Below are 14451 nucleotides of genomic sequence, written 5' to 3' on the forward strand. Positions count from 1 at the left end.
GATTCTCTCCCATGGCCTTCTGAGCCCAATTACCTATCTGCCAGCTACCGGCCCTGGATGCACCCAATTGAATGCTAGATTTGTAGCGATACAAAATAACAAGCATTCATCCATTAATCGCCTCTCTCAAATTGCTCTCTCTGCCTCAAATGACATTTTACACAGAGTTCTGTGGTTCTTTCCAGTCCATTCTTCTGCTTGCGTCCTTATTTTTTTATAACCTGAAGGGCAGCAGAGGAAAGGGGCAGGCAAAGGACCCTTTCCCTCTCTGCTCTCTTCCAGTTTCAGATTATCCTCCCCAAGCAGCTTTTTCACCCATAGACACTACAAACCGGACACATTCACTCCATTTATTTAAGACACTTTGTTGACATCTGTCTGTCTCGAGAGACAATGGAGTGTGCCTCTGGGGGTGAAATCAAACTGCAGCTGTGGCTGCAGAGACCGATAACTTCTAACCGCTGCATCCTGCGTTGTTTTCACGCCCCGATCTGTCCACAGTGATCCATGCGACAGTCACCTCCAGGCTTGACTACTGTAATTCGCTCTACATGGGGCTGCCCTTGAAGCTGACCCAGAAACTCCAGCAGGTGCAGAATGCTGCAGCGAGGCTCCTCACCGGGTCCCTGCCATGGGAGCATATTCACCCAGTGCTTTACCAGTTGCACTGGCTCCCAGTGGAGTATCGGGTCAGGTTTAAGGTGCTGGTTTTGACCTTTAAAGCCCTTTGTGGCTTAGGACCCTCGTATTTACGGGACCGCCTCTCCTGGTATGCCCCACAGAGGAGCTTAAAGTCCATGAATAATCATAGTTTAGAGGTCCCAGGCCCTAAGGAAGTCAGATTATCCTCCTCCAGGGCCAGGGCCTTCTCAGTGGTGGCTCCGACTGGTGGAATGCTCTGTCCCATGAGACCAGGGCCCTGCAGGATTTAACTTCCTTCCACAGGGCCTGTAAGACAGAGCTATTCCGCCTGGCTTTCAATTTGAACTTAGCCTGATCTTTTATTCTCCTTCCTTCCCTCCCCCTCCCTTTTTATGAAGATTACCCACTCTGGGATCCCACAGCTAATTATCCCCTGGTCTTCTTACTGGCCCAAATAGGACTAATTTAGCCAGCTAGCCCTGGTGATCATCTAATGTTTATTGGATGGATTTCCCCCCCTAAATTGATTTTTGAATTCTGAATTTATTGTTATTCTCATTTTATACGGCATTTTATGCTGTTTTTTGTTGCATCAATTAAGTGTTTTAAATTTGTCGTTAGCTGCCCTGAGCCCGGTTTTCTGAATGGGGAAGGGCGGGGTATAAATAAAAAAATCATTATTATTATTTATTATTATTATTAGAAGCACTGATGTGATCTCTTTGGGGCCCAAGCCTGGGCTGTGTGTATGGAGGTCCTGGGCTGCCTAGACAAGACCCCCCCCCCTCTCAGCCTTGCCAGTGTGGTCCAAAGGAAAGCAGAGACATACGTTTGGCACCAACTTGGCTTCAGGCACCATGATACCACTTTAAGCAATCACAACTTCCCCCAAATAATTCTGGGAGCTGTCGTTTGTTAAAGAGGTGCTGAGAGTTGCTAGGAGATCTCCGTTCCCCACACAGAACTACAATTGCCGAAGCGGTTTAGCAGTCCATCCCTTTCCCCAGGGAATTCTAGGAATCACAGCTGATTTTCAGGCTGTGGAATGTGCTTTGCAATCCCTGTGAGCGACGCTCCCCCCAAGCACTGGGCTTGCAAAGCTCCTTGAACTGCACTTTCCAAGCACTCAATAATCAGGTGGGGGTTGGGCACTTGAGAAGCCCTGCCCAGAAGGCTCTGCAAGCACTGCCAGTTATGCATGGCATCAGGTGTACGGCAGGTAGAGTTGCCACCTTTGGTAAGGCAAAATAAAGGACAGGTGGGGGGAGGAATTGGGAGGCTAAACATTACTTTACCTGGTGCAGAAATGACTTCAAAGCACACACGGTTTGCAGTGGTTTATTCAATGAAGCAAACAACCAAAGCACTGTGATTTACAAATGTAAGGAAAATTTGCGTATTACATTCAAAGCTGGGCTTTGTAATGCTATTTGATTTGGCGCAAACAGAGATGAAATATAACATGGTCAATTGGAAGTCGTGAGTCACCATCCCTCACCCACCTGCCTCTGCCTGCGATAACTCTCCCTCTCTGCTCTCTTCCTCATGGACTCACACAAACTCTCACTTTGCTCTTTCCACTGGACGCAGTGTTTTGAGGATGATGGGAGGATGAGTTCGAATGGGTGAAAAAAATGTAACCTGTTTGAAGTCCAAAGAAAAAGAGGACGATCACGTTGTCTAGGGATTGGTGGCAACAGCAGCTGGCTATGGCTTGGCTGAAATGGCCTCATGGGCGAAATGTGGAGACCAGGAGAGGCAAATCTGGTTTGTGGGCTGGAGTTTCCCCACCCCTGGCTAAGAGACTTTGACAATTAACTGGCATACAAACCCTGTTTAACAAATACTTCTGGGGCTCACCCCCCCCCCCCCCCGGAATATGAACAGCCAGCCAGTGCCACCACACCGTGACTCCATTTGAACAAGGAACGGCTTGAGATTTTTGCGATGGTTTTTACAGCAAAGCAGACCAAAGGAGAAAGGGGAATAATTAAGGAGAAAGCAAAGCTCAGGGGTAGGCAACCTAAGGCCATGGGGCTGGATGTGGCCCGATCGCCTTCTCAATCCAGTCCGTGGATGGTCCAGGAATCAGTGTGTTTTGACATGAGTAGAATGTGTGCTTTTATTTTAAATGCATCTCTGGGTTATTTGTGGGGCATAGGAATTTGTTCATTCCCCCTCAAAAAAAAATATAGTCCAGCCCACCACATGGTCTGAGGGACAGTGGATTGGCCCATGGCTGAAAAAGGTTGCTGACCCCTGGCAAAGCTGGACAGAGCCCTCGGGCCCCTGCGTGAACATCTGGAAACTCTCCTGCTGAGCAGCAGCCTCTCCACACTGGGGAGAAATTTGCTGAACTCTCCTTATCTGAGAGCTGGACCATCAAGAAGGCTGATCACCGAAGAATTGATGCTTTTGAATTCTGGTGCTGGAGGAGACTCTTGAGAGTCCCATGGACTGCAAGAAGATCAAACCTCTCCATTCTGAAGGAAATCAGCCCTGAGTGCTCACCGGAAGGACAGATCCTGAAGCTGAGGCTCCAAGACTTTGGCCACCTCATGAGAAGAGAAGACTCCCTGGAAAAGACCCTGATGTTGGGAAAGAGAAGGGGACGACAGAGGACGAGATGGTTGGATAGTGTTCTCGAAGCTACCAGCATGAGTTTGACCAAACTGCGGGAGGCAGTGGAAGACAGGAGGGCCTGGCGTGCTCTGGTCCATGGGGTCATGAGGAGTTGGACATGACTAAACGACTAAACAACAACAACTTTATCTGGAAAAGTAGCTTAAGAAGATGAGGAGCAGCCCTGCCTGTGCCATTCATCCGGGCGATTAGAGATAACAAGCAGCAATGGCCTCTTGGGAGCCCCTGCAGAAGGAGGTAAAGGGACCCCTGACCATTAGGTCCAGTTGCGGATAACTCTGGGGTTGTGGTGCTCATCTCGCTTTATTGGCCGAGGGAGCTGGCGTGCAGCTTCCAGGTCATGTGGCCAGCATGACTAAGCCGCTTCTGGCAAACCAGAGCAACGCACGGAAACGCTGTTTACCTTCCCGCCAGAGCGGTACCTATTTATCTACTTGCACTTTGACGTGCTTTCGAACTGCTAGGTTGGCAGGAGCAGGGACCAAGCAACAGGAGCTCACCCTGTTGTGGGGATTCGAACCGCCGACCTTCTGATCGGCAAGTCCTAGGCTCAGTGGTTTAACCCACAATTGGCGCTGGGATGTCAAGCACAGCTCTCATGACTTCCTCACTGCTTGGTTAAAGCACTGGTGGGCAGATGAGGCCGAAAAGCAGCTCCCAGCTCTCTGTTGCTCACGGCTGTGGAGCGGACAAGTCATCACTTCTGGAGCTGTCTCAAAATACTCCTTCCCAGTAATGAAATGGAACAGAATCCAGAAGGGACTTTGATGTTGCCATTCAGACATCGCAAGCCTGCGAGATCGCCTCACCCCATAGACACCCACTGGGCTGCTTCAATCAGTGGAACTGGCACTCTTACAGGTACCACACAATCCCTGTTCTGCATTTGTAAGAAATCACATCTTTTAGTGTGGCAGCACCTAAACTCCTTGCCTCTTGACAGCAGGCCTTCACCGTACTCTTTTCGGCACCTGCTAAAAACATTTTTGTTTAGAGAAGCCCACCCAGGCATGTAAAATGTTGATGTATGTTTCAATCTGTTGTTAGTTAATTGCTGATTTTATCTTGAATGTTTTAAGGAGTTGTTCTTACTGTTTTTAACTGTTACATTTATTGTTTTCTTGCTTTGAGGAAAGGGCATCATCTCCCGACTATATAAAATCGTCACACAATTGGCTGCCCTTTCTCTCACTTCATTAAGACTAAAATGGAGGAAAGATTTTGCAGAAGAACTAGAGGAACAAATTTGGAATAAAAACTACCTTTAGGCTCCATCTCAGTTAGAACTCTAGAAAACGCTTTTAAAATAGCACATTGCCCTGCCAGATTATATAGAATTAATCACACCACTTCCCACCTTTGCTGGCTTGAATGCAATTTACGGTACCTGGCTCTCTAGCACGCATGTGGTGGTTTTGCACCAAAGCTATTCCCTTTTGGGGGGAAAGTTTTTTTGAATAATCAAATGATAGGACAGTTGCCACAACCAGACCAAAAATTAACCCCATTGTTTTGTGGGGTTTTGTTTTACTGCTCAGATTAAGAATGTAAACGATAAAGCGCTTTTAGGAACTCCACTCCAGATTTGTGTAGGGTTTGCTCCTTCGTCTTTTATTCTCCCAAAGATGTCCCACAAGGCAGCGGGTACAAAACGGCTTTTGAGTCTTATACCCAGTGGTTTTTTTCCCTGTGGGGATGCAGGGGAACACATGCCCCTAAACAAGCCAATGCAATTCTGGGCTGCATCAATAGGAGTATAGCATCTAGATCAAGGGAAGTAATAGTGCCACTGTATTCTGCTCTGGTCAGACCTCACCTGGAGTACTGTGTCCAGTTCTGGGCACCACAGTTCAAGAAGGACACTGACAAACTGGAACGTGTCCAGAGGAGGGCAACCAAAATGGTCAAAGGCCTGGAAATGATGCCTTATGAGGAACGGCTAAGGGAGCTGGGCATGTTTAGCCTGGAGAAGAGGAGGTTAAGGGGTGATATGATAGCCATGTTCAAATATATAAAAGGATGTCATATAGAGGAGGGAGAAAGGTTGTTTTCTGCTGCTCCAGAGAAGCGGACACGGAGCAATGGATCCAAACTACAAGAAAGAAGATTCCACCTAAACATTAGGAAGAACTTCCTGACAGTAAGAGCTGTTCGACAGTGGAATTTGCTGCCAAGGAGTGTGGTGGAGTCTCCTTCTTTGGAGGTCTTTAAGCAGAGGCTTGACAACCATATGTCAGGAGTGCTCTGATGGTGTTTCCTGCTTGGCAGGGGGTTGGACTCGATGGCCCTTGTGGTCTCTTCCAACTCTATGATTCTATGATTTTGTTAATTTAAGTCTGGCCTCATTGAGGGTAGCATTTCAATATGAGTAGGAAAATGAGAGTACCCCTAAACTTTTTTCCCCCAGAAAAAAGCACTGCTTATACCTGAATAGATGCTGAATTGAAGGCCCTGCCTTTACCCCACCCCTGAAAAGTCTCACCAGCAGTTTCCCTGCCCCCTGCTAGTGAGATTTTACTGGGCATTGCCCACATTTCCGCCAGGCACACTTTCAGAGTCTTAGGGTTTAGTAACTTGCTTCCCTTGCCACCCACACTTTTCAAAACAGAAGCTGAGAAGTTCCGATATCTTCATCCGACATCCAATTCTCATCTTGCACACAGCAATTACAGAAGAGCGGAAGACACACGCTTCAGTCTCTCTGCGTAACCAGGGGCTATTAGCGAGGACAACGCGCCAAGTTGGTCCCTGGATTATTTCCCTTGTAGGTTATTGAGAACTCGGAATGAAATTTCCAGCTCAACGTGATCTTTATGAAAATGAAGACACCAGCGGCACTTTCCGAATTATTGAAATGCATCTGCGTTTGTTTTTTCTTTCTATTTAGAAAAAAATATTATTCCCAGTATGTTTCTGAAGGAAGACTCAAGGAGACTGAAGTGCCCTCCTCACTATTTGTTTCTCCTGAAATCCTGTGCAGTGGTTGTGCTTTCGATGAGACCAGCTCATTAAAGCTGATAAGTTGGTAGCATTTGAGTCCAGATAAGCAGACTAATTTCCTGCTGCTGCCCTTTCCCCCTGCCAAGGGACGGTCGGGCTCATTGTGTCCTCTGCCCATTATTGATCTGATGGTGGCTGTGCCAGCAGCAATGCCACCAATTCAGACAGAAACGTTTTTTAATTTGGGGTGGCAGAGGCGGGAGACCTGCATTTTTCACCATCTTCTTTCATAGAATCGTAAAATTGCATACCCTCCGAGTGTCCCGATTTTTCAGCAGCAGTCCTGGAATTACAGGAGCCATCCCGGTTTCTGATTTGACCCCGGAATGTACTGGTCTCTGCAGCCACGGCAGGGGCCGTGATTCTCCAGCAGTTCACCCCTGGAGGCACACTCCATTGTCCCTTATATATACCGTATTTTTCCATGTACAAGACGACCCCTAATTTTTGGGACCGCAACAAAAAATGGGGGGGGGGGGATTGCCCAGAGTTGTTGAGCTATTTTTTTTGGGGGGGGGGAGATGGCCCAGAGTTTCTGAGCTTTTGGGCAGGGGGGTCACCACTGCTAATCACTCTACAGCCTGCCCACAAATCGCACGCATCGCCAAGGCCAGCCATCCTCAGCATGCTTGCTACAAATCACACGCCCAATCGCTCTGCTATCTGCGTATAAGACGACCCACAATTTTTGCCTATTATTTCTAAGGAAAAAATATCGTCTTATGCACGGGAAAATACGGTATATATATCTATAAATTTTATTTCTCAATTTTTCCGAGATACTTTGACACAAGTACAAGCCAGTATTTCCCAACATATATTTTGACTTCCCCTCACTCCTTTTGTGGTTTCTTACATTTTTAAAATTTGTAACACCGCATCTCCTTCATTACTCCAATTAATAATTTATCCCTAGTTACCTTCTCGCATTAATTTTAACTGTTTGGTTTAAGTTAATCCTGCTAATAAAGTTATATGTGTACAATAACAATTCAAATAGCCACAATCCACACACACACACACAAGTCTTTTATTGTCTCTTGAGACAGACGGATGCCGACAAAATGGTTGGGAGATCCTGAAAAAGCTCGGGGGGGGGTGTTTTAGGGTGGGCAATACTGAGAGACAGGATTTGCATGGTATGAATGCGGCCTTTAAAGATGAGCCAAAACGTTAGAACTTCTGTTTTGTAGATAAATGGGTTAGAGGGAGTTAGTAGGAGGCTCTTTTAATGACGTAACTTATCTATGGCTTTGCCAATGCAACTGTTAGTTCATGCCATTATTAAACAAATGCAACTCCCTTTATTCATTTATGCCATTGCTTTGTTCTCCTCAAATTTCACAATGCCACTAAGCTTTGAACATCAATAAACAAACTGATTTGTCTCATGCTGCTTCCAGGCAACCTGTTTGTTGCTCATTTAATCCTCATTGGTTAAGATGAGCATGCATCAAAGCAAGTCTTCTTCCACACTTTCCAGGTGCTTTCCTGAAGCTCTCTTTATCCCAAAAAGTATGATCATTTTAATTTCATTATTTGTATCCCACCCATCTGATTGGCAGCTTCCAACATATATTAAAACATAATAAAACATTATGCATTAATGTTTTTTGGAGAAGCGGATCTATTGTATTTTAAATCTGTTGCATTTTAATATTTTGTTGGAAGCTGCCCAGAGCAGATGGGTGGGGTATAAATAATAAATTATTATTGTTATTGTTATTGTTATTGTTATTATTATGCAATGCCTCCCAATCAACTGTAATTGTGCAACCCGAATTTGAGCCCAGGGTCACTGCCGAGCAAATTTAACTCCTGATTAAAGGACATACTGTACTTAGTATTGGCTCATCGGCATGATACAAATTTGTGTACATTAGAAACTGACACTGGATGATGGGAATTGTAGTCCACGCAGAGGACACCACACCAGCTATTCCTGACGCAAAGCGACTGCAGCAGTTCTGTTTTCCTTCTCTGCGTCTATTTACGCAGGGAGTGTTTCTTGATGAGGGAGTAGGTAATAAGTGACCGGGGATCAGTTTCGGGAGTGTTTTGGAAAGGCGTCTTGTTCATTTTCCCGGGGAAATAAGAACTGTTTATCTCCGGTGAGCATCTCTTGCCCGTCCAAAGCCAATTGCCACATGGCTGTTACAGTAATAGGCCTTGACATTTCAGTGGCATTTTCAAAACACGCTGTCTGAAAGCCATTTGCCACGGTGTGCGGATGAGCAATCTATGAGCTATTAAAGTGGTGAATTCAAGGTGTCTGCTGCCTCCTAAGTAAAGGTAAAGGTACCCCTGCCCATTCGGGCCAGTCTTGACAGACTCTAGGGTTGTGCACTCATCTCACTCAAGAGGCCGGCAGCCAGCGCTGTCCGCAGACACTTCCGGGTCACGTGGCCAGTGTGACAAAGCTGCATCTGGCGAGCCAGCGCAGCACACGGAACGCCGTTTACCTTCCCGCTGGTAAGCGGTCCCTATTTATCTACTTGCACCCGGGGGTGCTTTCGAACTGCTAGGTTGGCAGGCGCTGGGACCGAGCGACGGGAGCGCACCCCGCCGCGGGGATTCGAACCGCGACCTTTCGATCAGCAAGCCCTAGGTGCTGAGGCTTTTACCCACAGCGCCACCCGCGTCCCTGCCTCCTAAGTACCTCTTCTAATACACTGTATTTTTCGCTCTATAGGACGCACCCGGCCATAGGACACACCTTGTTTTAGAGCTCTCCCTCTCTGCTGAAGCCAGGAGAGTCTTGCTCTCCCGGCTTCAGCGAAAGGAACCCGAAGCCTGCGGAGCGCAGTGGGAACTCGCGCTGCGCTCCGAAGGCTTCAGCGAAAGCTCCAGAGCGTGGAGGGAGCACTCCCTCTGCACTTCAGAGGCTTCACGTTGCTACTGCTGAAGCCAAGGAGCCTGCATTCGCTCCATAGGATGCATACACATTTCCCCTTAATTTTTGGAGGGGGAAAAGTGCGTCCTATAGAGCGAAAAATACAGTAGCTCTTCTGCCCACATACCGTATTTTTCGCTCTATAACACGCACCTGACCATAACACGCACATCGTTTTTAGAGGAGGAAAACAAGGGAAAAAACATTCTGAATGAAACAGTGGATGTATCATTTTTGTGCTTCATGCTGTGGCCACAGACATGTGATCTGATGGTGAATTTGGGGTGACCCAATGCAAAGATCCTGAGGATCCATGTGGATCCATGCTTTTTAACCATGTTTTTGCACCATTGCAGCCCCAGGCAACAGTGGGTGTGTGATTTTGGGGGGGGGGCAGGCTGTAGCCATGGACATGCTATGTGATCTGATGGTGAATTTGGGGTGACCCAATGCAAAGATCCTGAGGATCCATGTGGATCTATGCTTTGTAACCACATTTTAAGTGGGGAGCGAAGGAAAAACAAAGAAGGGACATGAGAGGGGTGTGCAGAGAAGCGGCTGGCTAAGAATGCAGGAGAGGGATTTAAGGGGAGGGAGGAAAGAAAGGCAAAAGTTTCCCCCCACCCAAGCCAGCCATCTCTCTCTCTCTCTCTCTCCCTCCCTCCCTCCCCCCTCTCTCTCCCCCTCCCCCCTCTCTCTCTCCCTCCCCCCCCTCTCTCCCTCTCCCCCAGCAGCACCGGAGCACAGAGAGGAATTAGAAGGAGACACTCTGCTTTCCCCTCTGCTTGCCTGGAGGGGAGGGGCTTTCCCTGCTCTTTGTTCCGTTTCAGCAATCACAGCAAGGAAACAGAGGAGGGTGGGCAGTAAGACCCTGAGGCAGAATGCAGGAAAGCAGCCGCTTCCTCTTTTCAGGTTTCCCTTCTCCGTGAAGCGCGATTTGATTTTTGCCTGATTTTTCGGCTCCAGGGACCACACATTCGCTCTATAACACGCACAGACATTTCCCCTTCCTTTTTAGGAGAAAACATCTGCGTGTTACAGAGGGAAAAATACGGTAACTCTGAGCATCCCTTCAGTTGCTCCAACAAAGACATCTGCATATGGTGTTTTCTGCAAATGGTTCACAGTTCACCAAGGGGCAGGGGCTAGGGGACTGTCTATAAAATATGGGCAACACAGAAGGCATTGGCCATTAGTTACCATGGAACAAAGTCTGGCACAGGGTGTGTGTGTGTGTGTGTGTGTGTGTGTGTGTTTCTTTAAGAGCCCTTTAAAGTGACAATATCCCTAGCCATGCCTAGTCCCTGCTGGGCTCTGTTTGCATCTGTATGCAAAGGGGTTTGGCAGACTGGCTTGTAATTATTATTATTATTATTATTATTATTATTATTATTATTATTACTACTACTATTATTTCTACCCCGCACATCTGGCTGGGTTTCCCCAGCCACTCTGGGCGGCTTCCAACAGAAGGTTTAAAATGCATTAAAACTTGTAAACATAGAAACATGAAAATAACTGATGGCTAATAATCAGTATTGCTGCTAGTTAGTTGTATTTATTGATTTGGGGTTTTCTCCCCCCCTCCTTCTCTAAATGCAATTCATAAATTTAAAAGATTTCTGTGCTTAAATTTTTTTTGCGTGTTTCCTCTAATAACTTTGTACTTGACCAGGAGGAAATTCTCAAGCAGTGATACTGACGGAGAATAGAATGCCCCTATTTTCATCAGAGGAATGTTGGACAGCCTGCAATTCCATGGTTCCAGTCAAGTTTGCATTTCAGAAAGTATTGATCTGATGTGTAGAGATCTTTCCTATTCTTATTAATTCAAGAGGGTTCTGGAAGCTTCTCTGTGTGAAACAAACAGGAGCTCCGAAGGCGTTATTCCTTCAGAGAAGCTGCATACAGCTGGCTTAAAATGGTTATGTTATCTCTTCTGTCAAGGTCATGCTGACTGTGAAAGGTCAGAAGGAGCCTGGATTTTCACTTTCTTTTTCTATCTCTCTTCCCTCTGGTGTGGTGTTCTGTACACAGTATGCTTAGCGTTGAGGTTTAATCTTATTATAAGTTATTGTGAATTTAAGCTAAGTCTGCTGCAACTGGATTTCTTATGGACAGGGCCAAACCTGAATGTACTGGATTTGTGACCTTTATGGTTTTCCCAGTAGTGATGTATGGAAGTGAGAGCTGGACCATCAAGAAGGCTGATCGCCGAAGAATGGATGCTTTTGAATTCTGGTGCTGGAGGAGACTCTGGAGAGTCCCATGGACTGCAAGAAGATCCAACCTCTCCATTCTGAAGGAAATCAGCCCTGAGTGCTCACTGGAAGGACAGATCCTGAAGCTGAGGCTCCAAGACTTTGGCCATCTCATGAGAAGAGAAGACCCCCTGGAAAAGACCCTGATGTTGGGAAAGATGGAGGGCACAAGGAGAAGGGGACGACAGAGAACGAGATGGTTGGACAGTGTTCTCGAAGCTACCAGCATGAGTTTGACCAAACTGCGGGAGGCAGTGGAAGACAGGAGTACCTGGTGTGCTCTGGTCCAGGGGGTCATGAAGAGTCGGACTCGACTAAACGACTAAACAACAACAACAACAACATGCTCATTTGCCTTCAGTAGCAGCAAAGCTCTGCTGGATGAAGTATCAATTGCCTCTGGTCTATTTTGGGGGAATCCTGCAACGTGTTTTAAGCTTTTACTCTGCTAACTATGCTCTGGATCATATTGAGCAGAATTCCACAACAGAGATGGCTGTAAGCAGAGACGCCCGGCTTTTACTGGACAAAGATAAAAGTGACAATCGCTCCTCCACCCTCTTTTGACATCACCCAGTGACATCATCCACCCACGTCTGACATCACACAGTGACATCAGCTGATGGAGAGGCTGGCGTCACTTTGGGGAAATGGCCTCATGGGCCAGTTTGAACCCTGCAAGGAATCAAGACTGGCCTGCAGGCGACAGACAGAAGTACTTACATGGAGGTTAGATGTCGTCATAGAATCAACCTACCATTGGAAGGGACCCCAAGGGTCATCTAGTCCAACCTCCCGCAGTCGTGTCAAAGTAAGTGATGTTCCACACTTTCCGGTGCATTTTCCTCTAGCTTTCCTTGTTGCAAAGAGTCTGATCTTTTGGGAAAGTTGGCTCGTTATGCACAACCTCCCAAATAACCTGAATTTGCCACTGTTTGGTGCGATCATTTTGCCCCATTTCCACTTAATTCTGCTGTACATGTAAGTCCAGTCTCAAACATGCTTCTGAATAAAACAGTCTTATATATATATATTGTGGGCTGATCCTCTCCTTGGCCATTGTTCTTTGTTCTTTCTTTGCTTTCAAAACTATATTCCCACTTACAAATGCTGTTAGTTTTAGGGTTTTTAAGAAGGGGGAAAAAGTTTTAAATATCTATTCTCAACAGTAATAAAGAATCAGGAATAAGTAATACCCCCAGAGACCTCTTTCACTTAGATGTAGAATGATGGGCAGAACTGCTGGTGTTATTTTTACGTATTTAGATGAAACCAGAACATTCCCTGCTGGCAGGGTAATAAGTATTGCAGCAAATCTATTTATTTCTCTCTTTTTTTTTTGACAAAGAAAAGAGGCAGCAATAAAAATTCTGTGGCCTGCAGACTTGCCAGTCAAGTCTTCTCAATGCAGTTATAAATATAAATGCCAAACACACTTTTTGAAATAAATATTTGCCTGAAGGGAAAAATAAGATTTCTGTGAATGACCCAGCTGGCTTTAGAGAACGCTCTTTAATATTTACGGAATCGCCTGACCCTGAAATCGCTTTGTATCCAACTCTGTTTCTTCCAAATAAAAGAGAAACAGCTGTAGGGTTTTATCCACAACAAAGTAAGGTTCAGATTCAATTGGCAGAAATAAAGCCTGGTTTTCCAGCAGCTGGACTCTTTGATGACCAAAAATTGTCAGAAAGGGCTACCAATGAATGCTAGCCAGTTGAAGGCAGCAGTCCTTCTGAATACCAGTTGCTGGAAACTGCAGAAGGGGAGAGGGCTCTTGAGTTCGAATCCTGATTGAATCTGGTCAGCCCCTGTGAGAACCGGATGCTGGACAAGATGGGCCCTTGGCTTGACCAGGGGTGGACTTCGGCAATCTTTCATAACGTGGTATCCTGTAGGAGTGCAAATACAGTGGTGCCCCGCAAGACGAATGCTTTGCAAGACGAAAAACTCGCTAGACGAAAGGGTTTTCCGTTTTTCGAGCTGCTTCGCAAGACGAATTTCCCTATGGGCTTGCTTCGCAAGACGAAAAAAATTCTGGGTTTGAATTTCTGTGTGGTGGGTGGCTGGGGGAACAGTTGGGGAGGGGTTTGCAAGAATCTGAAAGCTTGTGTGTTTTTTTCTGCATTTTTATGATTTTCTGTGACCATTGGGCCACTCTGCTGTTTTTTTAAAAAAAATTCTGGGTTTGAATTTTGAAATGCTCTTTACAGTATGTGTGACTTTAAAGAGCACTTAATAAACTCTTGTTGTACCAAATTTGGCTTTGTTTGGACTTTTTTTGACCATAGGAACGCATTGATTTTCAATGCATTCCTATGGGAAACCGTGCTTCGCAAGACGAAAAATTCGCTAGACGAAAAAATTCGCGGAACGAATTAATTTCGTCTTGCGAGGCACCACGGTATCCAGAGTGTGAGGTCAGGTGGGATTACTATGAGGAATTATAAAATATGCATCAAGCCATTGTGTCCACGATGAATGCATTGTGTTGACTGGGTTTGATACATAGACCATAATTTCTGATCAAATCCCACAACCCTCTGCATCTCTGGCCATTTCCTCTGCTGCCCAGTCCTCTTGCTTGAAAAGTCACGTACACAGCCCAGTTGCTTTGCCATGCATGCGTCCTGGGCCATAAAGATAGTGGGCAGGTTTCTTTGATGTAGCTTTTCTGATATGTTAATCTTAGGGCCAGGAAATAGGTTTCACATAAAGGTGATAATGATCGCTGTCCTCCTAGCCATCCTTCTTATCATGTGTATTGATAGTTTACCAAAAGTATGCATGCCTAACTAGTGCTTGTAGTTTAACTTTGTCCCCACGCAGGTTTGTTGAAATGCTCAGAAGAAATCTGATTGGTTCTTACGAACACTCTGTAAAAAGTTCTTTTGTGAATAAAACGACCTGGGCCAGGGGCTGGAGGCACACAGAGAGAGATTATTATACCCCTGACAGCACTCTTCCCAGAGTCTTGCTGGTTCACGCCTCTGTGTGTATTCTTATTAATCA

Source organism: Podarcis muralis, chromosome 6 (genome assembly GCF_964188315.1).
Source record: "Podarcis muralis chromosome 6, rPodMur119.hap1.1, whole genome shotgun sequence".
Lineage (NCBI taxonomy): Eukaryota > Metazoa > Chordata > Lepidosauria > Squamata > Lacertidae > Podarcis > Podarcis muralis.